The sequence below is a fragment of the Chelonia mydas genome, chromosome 7, assembly GCF_015237465.2.
Source record: "Chelonia mydas isolate rCheMyd1 chromosome 7, rCheMyd1.pri.v2, whole genome shotgun sequence".
Classification (NCBI taxonomy): domain Eukaryota; kingdom Metazoa; phylum Chordata; order Testudines; family Cheloniidae; genus Chelonia; species Chelonia mydas.
In genome coordinates this window covers 117,713,087-117,725,739 of record NC_057853.1, presented here as the reverse complement: position 1 = coordinate 117,725,739, position 12,653 = coordinate 117,713,087, and the positions used below count along the sequence as shown (strand labels likewise).

Genomic DNA, 12,653 nt, shown 5'->3' with positions numbered 1-12,653 from the left:
AATCAGGGCATGCGATCTAGTAGCTTCAGTGAGTTGCCGGAAGAAAGCCTCATCCACCTCATCCCCCTGGTCCGGTGGTCTATAGCAGACTCCCACCACTACATCACTCTTGTTGCACACACTTCTAAACTTAATCCAGAGACACTCAGGTTTTTCCACAGTTTTGTGCCGGAGCTCTGAGCAGTCATACTGCTCCCTTACATACAGTGCTACTCCCCCACCTTTTCTGCCCTGCCTGTCCTTCCTGAACAGTTTATAACCATCCATGACTGTACTCCAGTCATGTGAGTTATCCCACCAAGTCTCTGTTATTCCAATCACGTCATAGTTCCTTGACATCACCAGGACCTCCAGTTCTCCCTGCTTGTTTCCAAGGCTTTGTGCATTTGTATATAAGCACTTGAGATAACCTGTTGATCGCCCCTCATTCCCAGTATGAGGCAGGAGCCCTCCCCTCACAGACATTCCTGCCTGTGCTTCCTCCCGGTATCCCGCTTTCCCACTTACCTCAGGGCTTTGGTCTCCTTCCCCCGGTGAACCTAGTTTAAAGCCCTCCTCACTAGGTTAGCCAGCCTGCTAATCAGTCATAAGACCATCCAAGCATCATGGAATTGGCATGATAATCAATGCCAGACTCTGCAACTGCAGATCAAGAACAGGCAATAAAGAAGTCATGCTGTACATCGTATCTGAAGGTGAGCCAATGCTTGCTAAGATGTAATTCCTATAGGGGATGCATAAGCTTCTTTGTCTAGAACATATTTTTCTTCTGACATTTAAAATGAATTCAGCATTTGCAGAACAGCCCAGAAGAATGTGGTGGGCTGTTTAACCTCAGGACAGGTATACTGGGAGCCTGGCATCACAAGCTTCCCCCACAACTGTTCCTTACTCTGTGGCCGAAAGGGCAGCTCACTTTCCATGGCCCATCCAGAAAAAGAGCGCCACCTATGAAATGCCACACACTACCTCCAGCAGCAGCTGGGACTTCTTCAAGGATCTTCCATCCAAAAACCAAAATGAGACTCAACTCTGCTTAGCTGATGATATTTGACATAACTATAGCCAAGATGATAAGGCTACAGATTTAACATGTAGCCAGAGTAAGAGGGACAGATAAATGTTTTACTTAACAATAGGTTAGCAATGTATTCTTTTACTTAGCATGGGTACCTCTTCTCCAATCACCATGAACATGTTGACAATAGCTTTTCTTATTCAGCAAGGGAAGGTTTGTCAAGTAAGCAGTTTTAGGTCATACTTAGTAACATGAATGGTATGAAATATACAGACCAGAAATATAATTTCATTACAAGTAAATTCAGTGGCTGGGCCATAGCTCTGTAGTAGGCCATGCCAAACACTGGATCCAAACACTGGAAATATTCACCCTGGAAAAATCTGAACTTTATGGCTTGAGATCATCTCTAGTTATGAGCCAGAAAGCTGACCTCAAATCCATGAAAAATAGTCACGTTTACAATAAGAAGAGTCTATTATGACAAGCTTGTAAATTACTAATACCAGTTAAGGACATTTTACATCACTCCTGCATATTAAAATTTTATATAAAATGTTTGCCTTTCCCTCTTTTCTTTGTACATGTTCCATAATGTTCAGCTTCTATTGCTGTATAACTTTTTAACAGTAACTTATTTTTTCACAGTGCCTTTCATCTCTAAGGCTCTCGTGATCATCTCTAAGGCTTTATAAATGAATATACAAGTTATAGATCATGTTTGCATTTGAATGATTAAAGCCTATGTGGTTCTCCTAATGTGGATTTTTCCATACTTTGATCATGATGTCAACGCACAGCCCTCATAAGGCACTGATTACACCAGTGGTGCTGAGATCCCAATCAGGTAAAATTTGCCTTGACTTTTTTTTGCAAAAGAACTACAGGTTGGGCTTGCGATGTCTAGAGCCACAGAAAACACAAGCTCATGGCTGCTGTCAGAAAACTCTTAAAAAATCAGCTGAGCCAATCCTGAGTAAATTCTTTTTTTCTTTACATCTGAGTAAATTATAATCTTTCTATCATTAGTGTAAGCAGAGTCAGGATGAGCTCTACCCTGACATCGGGTGGCGAGTCGTGGCGGGTTATGGAAAAGAACTTCAGGGGCTGATCTCATTTGCATAGGCACACCCACCCCGCCTAGATGGTCACTTTGGCTGCTGTAGGATCCCCAGTTTCTCTGTTATTGGGGCAGGAAGAATAAACTGTTGTTATCCTGATTATGTGAATCAAGGACAGTGGAACTGTACTTGGCCTTTTGTTATGATGGAGGGACTCTCCATCAACTAAGCAGCACTCGCTAGGCAAGGGTCATGATTCCAAAACCCAGTGAATTGAGAGAGGTTGGGGACAGATGTTTAATATCTGGTGGTATGTGCCCCTGGTGAGGGCTCTGCATGCCAATTGCACCTTCTACTCTCTCCACTGTGGAATATCAGAGCTAGTTTTGATTCCACTAGGAGTCTAGTTACAGGCTGCTGAGCTGAATTCACTCTGGGCCAATGGCGTACCAGCACTGAGACTCCCCTGCTACAAGCTGAAATCACTGAGCATTGTGTTAAGTAGTGGGAGGTCTGAAGATATATTGTGGAGCAGTTTGCAGGATGCTGGAGTGGCTGGTAGAGCAAAGCAATTTGTGGGGTGGCTGGTGGAGTAGAGCCCTATGGAGAGGTTGGGCAGTTGGCTTTGGATCATGTAAGGTGCCCCTTAACCCCCCCCCCATTTCCACCCAGGTTGGGAGGTAAAAACTCTGCAGATAAACTTTTGAACTCTGGGGCTGCACTGACCAGGGACAGAGACTTTTGGGTTGTTGGACTTTTGGACTTGTCATAACTATAAAGGGAAGGGTAACCATCTTTCTGTATACAGAACTATAAAATCCCTCCTGGCCAGAGGCAAAACCCTTTCACCTGTAAAGGGTTAAGAAGCTAAGGTAACCTCGCTGGCACCTGACCAAAATGACCAATGAGGAGACAAGATACTTTCAAAGCTGGAGGATGGGGGGGAACGACAAAGGGTTCCCTCTCTCTGTGTGATGCTTTTGCTGGGACCAGATCAGGAATGCTCTTCAGAACTCCTGTAAAAAGTTAGTAAGGAATCTAGCTAGAAATGCGTTAGATTTCTTTCGTTTAATGGCTGGTAAAATAGCTGTGCTGAATGGAATGTGTATTCCTGTTTTTGTGTCTTTTTGTAACTTAAGGTTTTGCCTAGAGGGATTCTCTATGTTTTGAATCTGATTACCCTTTAAGGTATTTACCATCCTGATTTTACAGAGGTGATTCTTTTACTTTGTCTTTAATTAAAATTCTTCTTTTAAGAACCTGATTGCTTTTTCATTGTTCTTAAGATCCAAGGGTTTGGGTCTGTGTTCACCTATGCAAATTGGCGAGGATTTTTATCAAGCCTTCCCCAGGAAAGGGGGTGTAAGGCTTGGGGGGATATTTTGAGGGGAAGATGTCTCCAAGTGGGCTCTTTCCCTGTTCTTTGTTTAACACGCTTGGTGGTGGCAGCATAGGGTTCAAGGACAAGGCAAAGTTTGTACCTTGGGGAAGTTTTTAACCTAAGCTGGTAAGAATAAGCTTAGGGGGTCTTTCATGCAGGTCCCCACATCTGTACTCTAGAGTTCAGAGTGGGGAAGGAACCTTGACAAGACTTTTGGGACTTTGGGTGACTTTTGGGTTGCTGGACTCAAGAACCAAAGTGAAAGGACCCGGCCCAATTTGCTTGGGGTGGGTTTTGGCTCATGGGTTGTGTTATGAATCCTGTTGGTGGTGTTTCCCCAACATAATGCCACATTGTTTCTTTCTGTTATTAAAAGGCTTTTGCTACATTCAGACTCTGTGCTTGCGAGAGGGGAAGTATTGCCTCTTAGAGGCGCCCAGCGGCGGTGGTATGCATTTGTCCCAGGTCACTGGGTGGGGGCTTGAGCCAGTTTTGCATTGTGTTATTGGAATGGAACTCCTAGATACTGAACCTGGCCCTTGTTGCTGCCAACTCCGATGGGCAGAAGGGTTACGTTAGAAAAAAACTGAACAAAACCTGGAAAATGTGCATGGCATTACAGGGTAGTTAACACCATGTCATTTGTCAATATCTATGATGCGTCTAAGTATTCACAGAATACTATAATACTCCTTATTTATAGCTGGCCATGGGCTAACAACTTTTTCTAAGTCTGTTTTTTAATCCTTTGTAGTTGCTGTTCTTTGGTCCTTGTCAGGTGTTTACTGGTCTCCAGCTTTCCTGTCGTGTGGGTTGAAAGACAGAAGTACTCAGTATCATTTGTTTTTCTTTTTCTCTATGTTCCTGCAACCCCCGCTCTGTTTCCTTTTTTTCAAACAGAGATCATGCTTCTGCAAGTAGAGGCTTAGCCGGACACACCTTTGCTATACATAGCCTCAAACTCCACAATAATGTCAGACAAAATCTGTTTGGGTAACTGGTATACAAGGAAAAGCTTCATGACCCAGAACAGTACACAAAAGATCAATGTCTGTGGCCTTTTGAATATTATTTGTTCATGGTTTAGAAAAGAAACCACAGTGGTATGATACAGTCTGTGGAAATCAAACTGAATTCTGTTTAACAACATCATCTTATGTGCCTTCAGGTCTGCAGTAGGTATATTGCTCTGTCATGCACTATAATCTTGTGGTTCACACACACAACACAGCTGGGAATCAGGACACTGGGATTCTCTTCTGGACTCTGCCACAAACTTCCTGTGTGACTTTGGGCACATCGTGTAACCTATTTGTGCCTCAGTTTCTCCATCTGTAAAATGGAAACCATGATACTTATCTTCCCTTTTTAAATGCTTTTAAGATCGAAAGCTAAAAATCACTATGCAAGAGCTAAGTATTATTATCATGGGGTTGTTGTGAGGTTAAACTTGTGGTTTCTAAAGTGATTTGTGATCCTTGGATAAAGGATCCATGGAAGTGAAAATTCTTAGAGTCTACTCCACTTAAATGCAGAGTCCTCTTGTGTCACCACCTTGTTCCAAATTTTTCCTGCTCATGTGCTCCCGTTCAGTGTAAGTGCACATTGCTTACATGCACAATTTGGCTAAATGCATATATGACACCCATGTCCTGCCCTCATCAGTATATTGCCTCTGGATAGGAAGGACATAGAGTGTCAAAGGCTATATTTAATAGAGAGAAAGGAGGTTCTTGGAAAAAAAGATAATAAGGAAACTCTGGTGACAACTTCTGCGATTTTTGGTATAAACCGGAGCTGAATGCAGATAGGTTCATATGGTTCTGGAGCTATGCAGATAAGTGCTCTCATATTAACTTCTGCCATTTTCCAGATCCTAATCCTAACCATTACAAGTAAAAGACACGCCTCACCTGGGATCACCCTGTCTTATTCATCTTCTTTGCATAACCCTGCCTACAGCAGAATCTAATTTTGCAAATGACCTGTCCTCCATTTAGAATCCAGAGCCAGGCAGGAGGTATGTCTTCAAAACCACAGGAAAAAGGAGACCAGGTAAAGAGTGATAGCTAAGGTGTGACACTGTGTGTACCTGCTTTCCAGCCAGCCACAAGGAGGAAAAACAGAATCTTTACCAAACACTTTGGGACAAAGCAGCTTTTGTTTTCATCCTTCATAAGGACTTCAGCATCTTGCCCATAAAATAGATTATTTTTACAAACAGGTCTGAGTCCCCAAAACTTTGAGGAAGCTCAGGTCCAAGCTTTGTGACTGGCCCCTTCTTTCCATAATAGGCATAACTAAACTCCAGACCCAACACCCCCAAATTTGGGGACATTCTGACCTGGGTCTGGACTTTGTGGCTTGACCCATCTCTAGCTACTTTTAAATGTCTCTCCTTGAAAAATCTCTGTACTTACCAAGGACACAACAATCTTGCCCTTTCCCAAAAGGCCAGCCCCCCTCATATGTCACCATCTCAGAAAGCCAAAAGGCTGGAAACTTAGTTATTATTCAAACATTTCATTTCAGAATGATGCAGATTCTCATTAATTCATCTAATTCTCAAGCTCAGGCTCTGAAACCTGTGATAACATACAGCATTCACTTATCAACATCAAGGCACCCCAAGGCCCCGCCTTGCTCCACGTGTTACAAATTTCAAATGTCCTGTAGGGATGAATCATGCTGGATGAATTTCATGCTGGGTGAATTTCTTGTTATCTTAGGGTTGCCAGCCCTGTGTTGCTGTGGGATGCGTTACCTCCCCAGCACCTGTGAAGGAACCCCTCTCTGGCTCCTTCTTTGTTAATGTCCATAATTAAGGTAATTGGCTGAAGGGTTTGTAGCTTCAGCCAATAAAGAAGTTTGCTGCACAGCATAAATTAAAGTAAACAAAAATAAATATTTGCCCATGGTTTCACAGATTAGAAATCTGCACCAGGAGAATGTCATCTCCTGTGGTCTGATGGGGAACAGAAAACTAGGGAACAAAAACATTACCATGGGGACTTGAAATAATTAAATAATCAGAGGACCAGTACTTGCCTACTAAGGTCCTGATTTAGCAATGGACTTATGTATATCTATAATTTCAAGCACTTGAGGACTTCCCTTGGCAATAATGGGGACCACTCATGTGCTAAAAGCTATATGCATGTTTAAATGCCCTGTTGATTTGGGGACATAGCATTGCACAGGGTGGAAAATACAATTCATAGCATCGCACAGGATGGAAAATACATCCTGGGCCAGCTTAATTTCCAACGCTTCATGATAATGATTGGTTTGACAGTAATGATTTGGCAGTCTTACAGGACTCTTTAAACTTGTAACTGCAGGTACAAGATATCCTGTTTTGCTGAGAAAGGGCAGGCTTTGCCAACAGAAGGCAGAGCTCATTGACTTTACTGATGGATCCTGTTTAGTGTATGGCTTCATAGGTGTTTGTTTAACAGCATGGATGTAAATATCAAATGCTTTGATAGCTAAACCTGTCTTGTTAATATGTCCAGCATCACAGTTGTGCCTTTTGCCCAATAACACAGCATTTCCAATGTTAAAAGCTGACTCAGCTATAATTTAGTTTGCATTGCCCCCATCTGTGTACCAGTGATAGGTTAGACCGCCACACACACTGTGTGAATAGATGAACAAGACTTGGTGTAGCTAATACATGCCAAGAATAGGGAGTTACAACAAGAAAAAGAAAACAACAAGCTGATATAAGCATTTGACATATCATAATGAAATATTAGGAAGAAAAAGACCAGGTGGGAAGTGATTGACTGGAAACAGAGACCAAGCAATTATTGATACAATTGAGGCCATCAGCTCATATAAAGGAGGGCAGTACGCTGTGATTAAATCAGTTTGAAAGGGTCACTATTAGCATTGGGTGGTGCTGCACATGATGTATATTTATTTTTATAGCTATACCAAATTCTTCAATTCCTTTTTCTGTCGGCTACTTAGCATTCACAAACAGCTCTGCAATAATAAACCGCTGGACAGAGCCCTGCACTTTATGAGCAACTCTGCAATAACAAACCAGTGTGACAGCCCAGCAATAAACAACTCAGTAATTAAAAACCACATTTGCAAGTACAATAGAATGGTGTGTGTGTGTGTGTGAGAGAGAGAAGCAATTACACTGAGCAATCAGATTTCAGAGTTAACGATCCAAGAATTAACATGGGTAACTGAATGAGAAAGCTTTTTAAAATTAGGAAAAATACTTTGTGCCCTTTTAATGCAGATCTTCAGTGCTTTATCTAAAGTTTGCTAGTTAAGATTGTTTTAATAAACTTGCTTTGAATTATTGAATGTCTCACATGAAGTAAAGTCAAAGACATAGAGCTGGTCAGGTGTGGGAAGGCACAGTGATCCTCCATTAGAGGATTAGGTTCTGAATATACTAAGGCTTGGGCACATTTTAATCTCTCTTTTTAATGACTTCCATAATTGGGGACCATCTGCTGAGAACACTCTGCCCCAGCTTGTGAAAGCTTCAGCCAGGGCTCCAGCATCCATATTGAGCGTAGATGTTTCAGTGGGTCATGGATGGAGAGGAGGACTCTGAGCTGATGGTCAGCTCTCAAACCATTAATGGCCTTGGTAGGACCAGGGCCTCGTATTAGATTAGGAACTGAAGGAGTGCCAATGGTGCATGTGGAGCACTGGAGTGATGTGCTCTCATCAGTCTTTCTTAATTAAAAGGCAGGATCCTGAATATTATCTGAGTGGCAGGTTCTGCATCGCCTACATAGTCAGCTCCAGATCGAAATCTGAATATTGTGGCTGCATCCTTGTCTCAGAGGAACAGTCACTGAGTAGCTAAAGGTTGAAGAAGATATTTCTTGCCACTGTCACTGTCTGTTTGTAAAAGAGTAGAGATGATTCCAGTCGGGTACCCAGACTGTATGTTATTACATCAGTAATGCAATATCGGACATGGTCAAAGGAGGGATAGGTAAAATGGGAAGGAGAAATAGAGAATCCAGGGTCTAAAACGTAAAGTGATGCTTTAGCACTGTTGCTTGAATATTGATTATATTATGATTTAGTTTTCCCAGTTAGCACTCTGAAATTTAGTAGGTTCTTGTCCCAAGATCAGGCCCAATATTATGAGAATTACTGTTCAGTTGGGAGCCCCGGTGTGCATGGTTGCAACACTCATACTTATCTCTACTATTTTACTTTGACAGGGTAACAAGTGGATATGGGGGAAGCGTAGATGTGGTATATTTTGACTTTAGTAAGTCTTTTTTGATACAGTCTCACATGACCTTCTCATAAACAAACTAGGTAAATACAACCTAGATGGAGCTACTATACAGTGGGTGCATAACTGTTTGGAAAACCATTCCCAGAGAGTAGTTACAGTATCAATGGTTCACCATCAAGCTGGAAGGGCATATCGAATGGGGATCCGCAGGGATCAATTCTGGGTCCAGTTCTGTTCAATATCTTCATCAATTATTTAGATAATGGCATAGAGAGTATTCTTATAAAGTTTGCAGATGATACCAAGCTGGGAGGGGTTGCAAGTGCTTTGGAGGACAGGATTAAAATTCAAAATGATCCGGAAAAACTGGAGAAATGGTCTGAAGTAAACAGAATGAAATTAAATAAGGACAACTGGAGTATTGTGTCCAGTTCTGGGTACCAGATTTCAGGAAAGATGTGGACAAACTGGAAAAGGTCCAGCGAAGAGCAACAACATTGATTAAAGGTCTAAAAAACATGACCAATGAGGGAAGATTGAAAAAACTGAGTTTGTTTAGTCTGGAGAAGAGTAGATTGAGAGGGGACATAATAACAGTTTTCAAGTACATAAATGGTTGTTACAAGAAAGAGGGAGAAAAATTGTTCTCCTTATCCACTGAGGATAGGACAAAAAGCAATGGGCTTAAATTGAAGCAAGGGTGGTTTGGGCTGGACATTAGGGAAAACTTCCTAACTGTCAGAGTGGCTAAGCACTAGAATAAATTGCCCATGGAGGTTGTGGAATCTCCATCATTGGAGATTTTTAAGAGCAAGTTAGACAAACACCTGTCAGGGATGGTCTAGATAATACTTAGTCCTGCCCTGAGTGCAGGGGACTGGACTAGATGACCTCTTGTGGTCCCTTCCAGTCCTACAATTCTTTGATTCTATGAAATTACACTATACTTATAATAGTTTTATTAATAAACTTAGCAAATTTACAAACACTGTAGCTCAGAAAGGTAGAGATAAAACAGAATGAGCTGAGCATCCCTATACTTACACCATCCCTTGCAAAACAACCTGCAGTGTTCATGATTACCGTTCTCTTCTCCGCCCTATTATCACCCTCACCAGTGGTCATCATCCTGGCATCTCGCCAGGCACTCAGGCTGGTGTACAGCTTTTATAATGTGTTATGCTGATGCCACGATGCCTAAGGCACATTCAGTAGGGGTGTCTAGCCCCTTTTCTTTATTTGTAGTTCCTCACCCTACTAATGTTGGGGTGCCCTTTCCCCATAGGCTATTAATTCTTTTACTTTTAGCTTATTAGAATATATGTTGTGACAAAGTCAGACTTGACGGCAATGAGAGTGTGAGGAAAGGCAGGTATATCAGCCCTAGAATGGTAAAGGCCCTCTTTCCTATGAGCGGAGAAGAGGTTACCTCAGGTTAACTAGAGACACCTGAGTCCAATTAAGGGCTGCCTGTGTCATTTAATCCACACCTGGTGAGAGAGAGGAAGGAGAGATAAGTTGCACTAGGGTTAGTGGCAGGTGGGGGAAAAGGCTTCTCCTGGGTGGAATGTTGTGCTCCTTCCTATAGGAGAAGCAACCAAGCTAACTGCTGTCTGGGGAAGGACTGACACCTAGAAGCTGGCATAATAAGGCAACATCCCAGAGAGAGGGCAGGGAAAGATATTTTCTTTTTGTGTTATGAGTTTGTTTCTTTTGTCTGGCTGAGGAATATTACATGGGCCTACCCTGAGGCCCACTTTGTAAATATTGAAAAATAAGTCAGAATGAGTAACAAAAACCCTCCAAAATAGCGCTGATTTACTCCAGGCGCTCACTGCCAGAGGGAGAAATGCTAAGGCCTGCAAGGCGAAGGAGGTGCCTTGCCACAATGTCAATCCGTTACCATGGTATTCCTGTGGTCAGGGACATCAGCAGAAGTCTAATTTAAAATATCCCAAGCTGGTATAAATTAGCAACTTGTGTTTGTGTCAACGGTTTAATTATTACAAAATAGAATGCTGTAATATCTTATGATCCAGGGTTACTCTTGGTTAGCTACTTATGTTTAAGGCTTTTGGGGCTTTATGCCTTAATTAGTTTAACTAAATTATTGCTTTACAGGCCTTGAGGGTTGTTAAGGATTATTGCCTTAACTTATATCTATGCCTCACCTTGCAAATACTGATACCGATAGGCTACAGTATGACTAATTACTTAGTATTTTATAGTTATTTAGTTTCTGTTGTGGATTTCTGGAGTGAACTACATTTCTTATTTAACTTCTTTCTATGGCAAAAAAACATGTGAAGAACCCTTTATCTTACTCTCCCTTCCTTCCTCTCTGCTCAGGTTCCAAGGTTTAGAGCAGTGGTTCTCAAGCTACCTGATGTGGGGGACTGGCAATTTTTTTTTCCAATGTGCGCGCAGACTGGCAGCCGGTCCGCGGACCACCACTTTGAGTAGAACTGGTTTAGAGGACTGCCTTCATACTGATGGGGCTGCTGAAACATCACTGATGCCCATAGAGTTAGTTACATCAGAGATGAAGTTGGCCCATGATGTTTTTGCTTTTTCAAAATAAGCTTTTACAGCAATAAAACTTTTATTATGGGCGTAACTGGGAGGAGACTTTCCAAACTCATCACTAACAATACAATGTGTTATATGATTCTGCAGGTTTCCAACTTCTCTAACACTAGCCCTAAGGATAGTTCTTTTTATAGCCCTGATTAGAAAAAGAAAGCAAGAAATTTCTGAGCAAATATATAACCATGAGCAATGTCTTTATTTGCTTTGCCTTCCTCAAATATTGTTCTCCTAGAGACACACCTGAGGGTTAAGACTGAATCACTGACTGACTATACCCCTCAGGCCTTGTGAAATATGACAAACACCAGGACTGACACGTTTGGTGGAACACATGGGCTCATATTCACAATAAAAGGGACATGTGTCAGCTCAAAAACCCGCTGAGGTTTTCTGTATAATGTTATATAAAGTCTTTCATCCCCATTATATTCTGAACTGTTTTACAGAATTGAAGAAATAATAGAAGAGGGAGGGAGAAATGAAAGGTAGAGACAAGGGAGAAGAGACAAGACAGAGTTTGCTTTCGATCTAAGCATTTCGAAAGCACCTATCCCTGTAGTAGCTAGGCCCAGGCTCCCTTGAGTTCATTCCTAAGCAGTATCAGTTTTATTGTGGCAGACAATTGGAGCTGTTGAAATGTGCCGTAGAGGGAGAGGCTGTCCCTGATGTATGATGGTTCCATCCCATTTTAAAGGCTTGATAGATCAATACCAGAACTCAGAAATGGGTTTGACAGTGAGTGGCGAGTAGGTGCAGTCTATGAAGCACCGGCATAATATGGTGACTTCAGCTCAACTCATTCAGGGTGTTGGCTGCTACGTGAATCACAGTTGTAGATTTTCTATGAGCTTTTTATGTAGTCCTATGAATTAAGAACTGCACTAGATCAGCCTGGAGGTGATGTACACACAAAGTACTATGTCCACGCTATTAGCAGAGCGGAAGAGTCAGATAAAAGGTCTTTGGGTGACTGTCCCCATGTATAGGGTCACTGATCAACGCAGCGTGATCCCCAGACTCTGCACTACCTTTTCTATTGATGGGAAAATGTCTTCAATGAAGGATGATGTGGCAGTGTTTGCCAGTTACTCGAGAATTTCCCTCTTCCTGTCAGTGTCATGTCAGGCTTCCCTGAGTTCAATTTAAGACAGATATTCTCCATCCATATTCCAGTTTCCTTCATGCCCTGAGATAGCGAGGGACTAAACACTCATACATACTGAACACACTGTGAAATGCTGATGCTAACTCAATAAGATGCAGTTCTGTTGCAGGGTCTCAGCAGCACAAGTAACAGTACCATTACTTGCATGCGATAGGCTGCACTCTTTCTGACATCAATCAGTACAGCATATGGCCCTGCATGAAATCACTTAC

At 42.1% G+C, this 12,653-nt stretch overlaps 1 protein-coding gene across 1 annotated transcript in view; it reads left to right on the top strand.

Annotated features, from left to right (window-relative positions):
* The first annotated feature begins 3,020 nt into the window (after positions 1–3,020).
* Positions 3,021–12,653, top strand: part of SFR1 (SWI5 dependent homologous recombination repair protein 1) — a 34,099-nt gene continuing 24,466 nt past the window's right edge. The window contains exon 1 of the mRNA XM_043551826.1: positions 3,021–3,104. The gene's annotated coding sequence lies outside the window, so the exon portion shown is untranslated. The remainder of the gene's footprint in view (positions 3,105–12,653) is intronic.